The sequence below is a fragment of the Chrysochloris asiatica genome, unplaced genomic scaffold (genome assembly GCF_000296735.1).
Source record: "Chrysochloris asiatica unplaced genomic scaffold, ChrAsi1.0 scaffold00240, whole genome shotgun sequence".
Lineage (NCBI taxonomy): Eukaryota > Metazoa > Chordata > Mammalia > Afrosoricida > Chrysochloridae > Chrysochloris > Chrysochloris asiatica.
In genome coordinates, this window is record NW_006408758.1 from 81742 (window position 1) to 90498 (window position 8757).

The following is an 8757-nucleotide window of genomic DNA, read 5'->3' on the forward strand; positions in this document are numbered from 1 at the left end:
GGCAGCAATGGGCTCAGGTTTAGCAATGATTCTGAGGTTGGCGCAGGATTAGGCAGTGTTTCTTTCTGTATTGCAGAGTGTTGCTATGAGTCGGTGCTGACTTGAAAGCATGTAACAACAATAACAGTTTTTTCTTAGCCTGGAAGATCTGCTGAAAATTGTCCACCTTCTGTGATCCTGCTATTATTTGATATATCAGTGGCATACCTTCCAGAATCACAATACCATATAACCTGTCACAGTATAGCAAACTGACATTCTTGTAGGGTGAAAAAGATGTGGATCAACAAAACTTCTACATTAGGTGAATGTTCACAATAGCTACAAATTTACCAATGAATGTGATAATGGAGCAAGACATAGTAATTTTTTTTCTTATTATATATTAGGTGACTATGAGTCAGAATAGACAACATCAACAATATTTGATGAGTATAAGATATGATAGGTATAGGACCCTATATTTTATATGGGATCTTGTAAGAAGCATTATCACAGATTTGGATGTTTAAAAATTAGAGAAAGTAAAATCTTAGCTGAGATAGTAATGAAGATGAATTCATTTTTGTTTTGTTTTGTTTTACATGCATAAAAATATTCAGAGTTAAAAACAATGAGTGATGAGTACCTAGCTCCCCCCCCAAAAAAAATAATATGTAAATGCAATTAATGCTGAAACCATATCTTTAAAGATCTCTTAATGTAACACCCTTATATAGTGCTTAATCTGTGCCAGGGACTGCTCTGCACATCTTATAGACATTGATTAATTTATTCATCACAACTCTCCTATACATATAGATAATTAAAATATTCTATTTTCTTTTTAAAGTGTTGAAGAGCAAAGCTGTCAGCTTGAGGACTAAGGTGTGCCTGACCCAAGCCATGACATTTTCAATAACCTCATATGCATGCAAAAGCTGGACAGTGACTAAGGAAGACAATAGAAGAATTTATGCTTTTGAGTTATGGTGTTGGGCTTTGAAAGTGCCGTGGGCTGCCAAAAGAACCAATAGGTCTGTTTTGGAAGACGTGCAGCCAGAGTGCTCCTTAGAGGCCAAGATGGCCAAACTTCATCTCTCATACTTTGGACTTATTGTCAAGAGGGACCAGTCACTAGAGAAGGATGTCATGTTTGGCAAGGTGGAGGGTCAGAGAAAAAGAGGAAGACCCCAAGGAGATGGATTGGCCAAGTGGCAGCATCGATGGACTCAAGTGTGGCAACAGTACTGAGGTTTGCCCAGGATCGGGCAGTGTTTCATTCTGCTGTGCATAAGGTTGCTATGAGTTGGTACCGAGTTTAAGGCACCTAACAACAACAACAAAATTTTACAAATAAATTGAGGTGATGTAACATTCTTAATGTCGTATATCTAGTAGGTAAAGGTATTATGGTTCAAGTTCAGGCATTCCAAAACTGCATTTGTAGCCAGTACACTATATCATACTACCTTCATATTAAAGAAGAATATGGGCAGAAACATAAGAGTTACAGAAATGGAAAGAAATTGTCAAAATTGCATTTTGAATGAGTGTTCTAGTTGAAGGATGGTGGACAGACAAGTAGAAAAAAAAACAATGTTGGCAGTAGTCGTGCTCTTGTCTTGCCTTAATTTCAGACCAAATGATACTGAGAAATCAGGAAGATTCTTAAAAGGGAAATTGTGTGAATCATTAAAATGAATGTCAGAATTTTGTCCAAAAGTGTAACTACAATGAGACCCAAAGTGACCACTGTAAGTCCAAGTACAGATTATTGTTTTGGCTAACTGCCTTCTTGTCAGTTCCTACTCATTGAGACTCTGTATAAGTTTTCCAAGTAGCAGCTAGTGGATTTGAATCATCAACCTGTGGCTGGCAGACCAGTGTCTATCTAACAGCACCACATTGAATAGTATACTAAGTGAGAGCAAAACACAACAGAATTTGAAGCAGTATTCATATTGGGTTCTTCTCAAAGTATTTACATAGGTTCATTAGGAAAATGAAAAGCTCTTTTATTACAGTTGATTAAGCTTTGGGCTGCCAATCAAAAGACCAGCAGTTCAACACCATCAGCTGCTTCTGAGGAGAAAGATAAAGCTGTTTGTTCCCATAAAGATTTATTCTCAGGAACCCTATGTCATTTTTAGGTCCCAGAGAGTTGGTTCTGATGCATAGAGATCCAATGCATAGCAAAACAAAACACTGCCTGATCCTTTGACCTCCTCACAACTGTTGCTATGCTTCAGTCCATTGCTGTTACCATTGTGCCGATCCATCTCATTGCGGATCTTCCCGTTTTTTGATGATGATGCTTCACTTTACCAACTATGTTGTCCTTCTCCAGGGACTGGTCTCTCCTGATAATATGTCTAAAGTATGAAAGACAAAGCCTTCTCATTCCAGCTTCTAAGGAGCATTTTTGTCGTACTTCTTCCAGTGCAGATTTTTTTTTGTTAATCTGGCAGTCCATGGTACTTTCAGAAACCCTATAGAGCAGTTCTATTCTGTCTTCTACATTGCAATGAATTAGAATCTACTTGATTGCCATGGATTTTGTTTCAGTAAGAAAATTAATTTGTAAATATTAAATAAACATATAGTTTTCAATGGTGTCTATATCACACAAAAATAAATATTGATAACTATTTAACAATCAAGAGGATATACTCTTGAATCAGAAAGACAGAATGAGAACACACACAACACTGGTCAATAATGTCAATCTTATTTTTTGCAGGGAGAAATCTGGGGAGGTCCTAAATGAATAATTATTAAATTTTAATATTTTAGAAAATTTATTCACTGAACTTTTAAATTAAAAAGCATAATCAATACTTTATTTTAAATTATCAGATATTATTTTTCATAGTCTTTACTTCACTTTCTTTTCACAAAGTATAACATCTCTAAAAGGTATAATAATGGGAAAAATTGTATATTCTGGACAAGAGAAACTAAAACTATCATAGCTCTTGAAAAGGGTACAGTAAGATTAGAAAACTATGGAACTTTGTGGATGAAATTCAAATTTAAGATCTGCTTATATTAATTTTCTTCTTCATAAACAAATTCTGATATGATATTTGGGAGATTTGGGATATTATATATGGGTGGTTTAGTCCTTTTTATATGTTTGATATATTGCTATTGTCACTGTCAAATTAACTACACTCATGGTAGTTTTATGTACAATAGAACAAAATATTGCCTGGCCCTATGTTGTCTTCATGAGGTTTGAATATTTGAGTCCAGTGTTGTGATTGTTGCATCAATACATCCCAATGAATGTTTCCCTATTTTTCCTTGATCCTCTACTTTATCAAACATGATGTCCTTTTCTAGAAATTAGCTTTCTGCTCCTTTAAACTTATGCAGCCTTGGAATCCCTACACACGGTCACTATGAGTAGGAATTGACATAATGACAGTGAGTTTGGGGGCTTGAGGTTGAGTTTAGGAAATGTGAAGACAGAATTCCGCCCACACCCTAAATGTCACAGTTGCCTCTAATCACCATTAAGTAATAGTTGTTTGGAGGATTAGTATTATATGAGGTCCCTTTAGCTGCATTTTGAAACTCAACTACCAAGATGTATGAGACTTTCCTCTGTACAAATTTTTGCCCCATGCTCATATACAACCATATACTATAAAGGCTAATATAAATACCTATAGAATTCTCTGGACCTGAACTTGAATGCCAGTTCTGTTATATTCTAGCTTTACAAATTTTCAACATTACTCAAAATTTTAAGCTTCAGTCTTCTAAACTGTAAAATTAGGACCAAAAATGTCTACACCATACACACATAAATAGAGTCTCCTACCTCCATTAGAGTGGGTAAGATTCAAAGTAAATATTTCATAGATGACATCTTAGGATACATTCTCTAAATATACAGCAAAGTGTAAAAATCAATATATTTAGGAGACTTACTTCAAGGAAGTGACTCATACAATTATTGTTGCTGTTAAGAGCTGTAGAGTCAGTTCTGACTAAACTCATGTAACCCTGTAAACAGTTTCTAAGGAGCAGTTGTGGGTTTGAACCACCAACCTTGCATTTATCAGTCCAGTGTTTATCTTACAGCTCCACATAAGGCATAAACCCATGGATCTGGGGAAAGACTGAAGATTTCTCCCAGATCAGATAGTTACAAGAGTGGTAAATCCAAAATTTGCAGGCAAGGTGGTAGGCTAAAGTTCATGTTCAAAATAGTGAGTTTTGCCAGTTACAGATGGCAGTAGTTATTATATTATTATTATTTATTTATTATTATTTTAAAGATTTTCACTATCATATCTGATTGATGATCTACTGAACTAATAATAATAGGACATTCTGGACTCCCTGTACTGTTTTTATTTTTGCATGATAATGAAATGTAGAAAGTTAATCAGTAGAGACCGAGAAAGTGTGATTGAAGCTTATTAAGAAATTATGAAACATTGAGTTTAGGTGTAATTACTTAATCCAGAAATTTTCATACAAACATAATTTGATTGCTTATTTATTGTTAGGTACATTCTAGATAGTTCATATTCATAATGATTCTATAATGTATAGGGTTTCCTAGCAGTGAATGGTAGGTTTGAAATGCCGACCTTGTGCAATGCTTATTCCACAACACCAAACAAGGTTGTTTAGGAAAAAAACTAACTTCAGTAAAAATTATCTATTGGACTAAGTATAATTGTTTGCAATGATGACATCAGATACAATTTATGTTTTAACCAATGAAAGACACATTTCCACTCCATAGTCATGAGCTTCCCATTGATAGCCAGTGAGAATAAGAGAAGGTGAAGTTGTTTACCTAGAAGAAACTGAGGCCAAAACTGTGTAAAACATTTGGGATAAACTTTAGGTGACCTCTAAGACTAGGAAATGCCTTTGCAATCAGTGAAGGGGGCAGTAGAGTATTAAAAGTTATCATCAAACCAGTTTTTTAAAAATTATACTTATCTCTTCCAGTATTCTTACAAGCTACAAGGTATGCTGAAAAATTGAAAAGTGATCAGTTGATAATTGTCTGTAAATAGTCATTAGATAAGTGTCATTATCTTAATCAAAAGCATTCATTAATCCCATGTCTAAAGTGATGTATTGGGCTGTGAATAAGGCAACTTGAAACAGTGATCCATACCCTCCAAGAGCAACAACAGACCTCTAATTATAGCATACCAAGCAAATGAAGTAATGGTCTTCAAATGCATTAATATGAAAATTATGAGTATTATTCTGCAAAACTGACAAAATTAGAAAGGATTCCTCACATTTCAAAATGATTCATTAAAACATACATCTCTGCTATTGTTCCTTCAAATAGTTTCCTAGGTAAATTTACATAACAAAAACTGATTTAATCTAGATTTTAAAGGTCACAGTAATTACATATATTGTGGCAGTGACACGTTTAACAGATATCTGGATAGTTTTGCAAAAGCCAAAGGAAATAGCCAGTGTAAAGTATAAGAAGTAACTTAAGAATCTCAAAATTGGCCTTCAGAATTATCATGATAAAAACATCTCTAAATACAGTAAAAGGGAACTCTGATTCTGTAGGTTAAGCACTGGACTGCAAACCACAAGGTTTGAGGTTCAAGTGCATCAGCAGTTCCACTGAAGAAAGATAAGGATTTCTGTTCTCTCAAAGGGTAACTATCAGTCAAAACTGAATTAACAGCACTCAACAACAACAATATACAGTAGAAACTTTGAAAGCCACAACTTCTGTGAAACAGAACATGTCAGAGAAGTAAAACACAAATATATTCCAATAAAAAAGGTGATAGAAAAGTGGTAAGATGGCACTCTGCCAAAGGCATTAAACTTGCTAAACTCAGAAGTAAAGGAAGGCAGTCTTGTTGAGATCTGGCTTTCACATGTTTCACTGTAGGTTTTATCATAACAAGTTTTCATGTGAGTTGTCATCTATATTAAATCAATCATGTATTAACTAGTATGTAATATAGGATAATATAGCACATAAATGTATCTGTGTTCTATAGCAAGTGTGTGTTTGCAGTACAGTAAAAAGTTCTTAATCTACGTATCTGTCATCAGGAGATAATTGTCCAGGGCTTTCCAAAGTCTGTAAACTACACTTGAACATGTCTCTGAGTCAAATGACCAATACCACATGTCATTAAAAAATACATTAAATAAAAAACAATGCATAGAAGAATTAATAGAAAATTTCACCAAATCATGAATCCTTAAGGAACATTCCAGTTATATTTGGAGAATATTTATCTCACATTATTTGCATATGTCAATGTTCATGTTTTATATTGAATGCATACAAAAATGTGCAAATGTTTTATAAATTGACACCCTTTGATTATAAAACATTCCTTTTATCTTCAGGTACAGGAAAGAAAGAATCAGGTAATGTAAAGAAGAAACAAGAGCAATTCAAGGAGAGACTTTTTTATTGTTAATTTCCAGAGGGAGTTAACCAGTTTTCTGCATTATGATGGCATCAGCATATTGAGGATTGGACCTGTAGATAATGTCAAAGTAAAAGAAGTGATTTCAGCTTTGTGTGCTTACTGAATCTTAAATATGAACCACTTCTGAGCTTCTATTTGCTCCATGATTTCCAGTCAGGTTTTATCAGATTGGTGCCTGCTATTTAAGCTGTATTTAGGACAGGACCCTAGCAGCTGCCTCCATTGAATGTGCCACTTCAAGGTGGTTATTACTATGTATGTATAAAGAAAGAATTTGGAAAAGCTAAGGAAAGCCCAGATCCTTATGTATTCTATCAAATATATTGGTAAATTTGAAATCCAGCAAATCAAGGAGCTTATAAAAAATAAAATGGTAATTTATACTAAAAATAACTTTAATATTACCATCTGGATGAGAAAAAAGCCAAATGACTATGTCACAATAGGAGTTTATATTTTTAAGTGCCCACAACTCAAAAAGATTTTTATAGTTTTTGATAAGTTTTATAGGTACATAAATGCATTATTCCTGCAACTAATTGAAATTTACATGATATTAACCAAAATGAAAAGGTCAAGGTACATTTACTTTCATATCCAATGTCTAAAATGAAAAAGATTATGTCATAATCACCATTACATTTTGTAGGTAATACCATAGTGTTGTTGTTAAATCTTATTGAGTATTGAGTCAGTTCTGAATCACAGAAAACTTATGTTGGGTTTTGGGGGAGTAGTTGGTGAATTTGAACCACTGACCTTGTGTTTCAACCCAACCTTGCAGTCCAGTGCTTATCTTGCAGTCACCAATGAATACTTTTTTAAATTTAAACTTGTCCTTTTTTGGTTTCCTGATTATGATGAAAGTATGCACTGCAGAACAGACAGCAATTCAACTATTTCTACATGGACAATTCAGTGACATTAGTTACACTCTTTGAGTTTCATGAATGCAACCATTCTTACTCTCCTCTTCTGAGTTGTTCCTTCTCAATTAATAGACATTTATTAATCACTAAGGATCCTATATAATCTCTCAAGTTTCTGTGGTCTACTTGAACCCATATACATAGATCTTAATGGAGCACAACACTAGAAATAGACATTCTTTACTAGTTAAATTAAAGTATTGCTTGGTTTTAAGAAGACTTTTCTTGGTGTTAAGTGCTGTCAAGTTGCTTCCAACTCATAGCAACCATATCTGGGGTTTCCAAGGAGCAGCACTGTGCTGTGAACCACAATATCAGCAGTTCAAACCCATCATCTGGTCCTTGCAAACCCAAAGCAGAGTTGCTAGGAGTTGGAATTGACTCAAAAGCACTTAACAACAACATGACAAAGACAAAGGGATCTAATTAAAAAACACTAGGTAACAAAGAAATATGAAAATGGGTTTTCAAAAATTTGTCACCCAGGTAGAAGGTTCTGAGTGTTCACAAAAACAACAACAAGACTCAAAAAGATAACAAGGGACTCAACAGGGATAACACGTATTCATAGATTGTTATTGTTGTTATGTGCCATGGAGTCGGTTCCGACTCATAGTGACCCTGTACAGGGTTTCTGAGGCTGTAAATCTTTACGGGAGCAGAACGCCTCATCTTTCTCCCACAGAAAAGCTGGTAGTCTTGAACTACTGACCTTGTGGTTCGCAGCCCGATTCGTAACCACTGTGCTACCAGAGCTCCTTTATTCATAGATTATTTCACCAGTGTTCATACACTTGGAGTTTCCACAGAAAGACATAAATCTAATGGAAGTATTTAGTTATTGAAATATATATTACAGGGCAAAAAGTCAACATGAGATTTCAGCTCATCGCCCCTCCCCTTTCACAGAAAATGAGAGGGAAAAAATGACTATAATCCTTCAGAAATTTACCAATTTCAAAAAAATTTTCACACTACAACGGCCTATCTCATTTCCTAAGGTCAAATGATCTTTCAGAAGAAACTCTGGTACAGAGCTCTCTCACTCCCTGAGGTCAAAACGATCTTTCAGTAGAAATCTGATCAAGACATCAAGAGGCCACCCATCCATGGTGTTCTAATCCTGGTGGGTAACATTTCAATCTGAGATGCCTCCACTCCTTGGAGTCAAAAGACTATAGAGAAGATTTGTTTGGCTATTGAGCCTCCCCTTCTCCCAATTCAATGTTGTTGTTGTTGTTAGGTGCCATCAAGTCAGTACCTACTCATAGTGACCCTATGCACAGCAGAATGAAACACTGCCTGATCCTGGGCCAACCTCACTACTGTTGCCACTCCTGAGTTCATCGATGCTGCCACTTGGCCAATCCATCTCGTTGGGGGTCTTC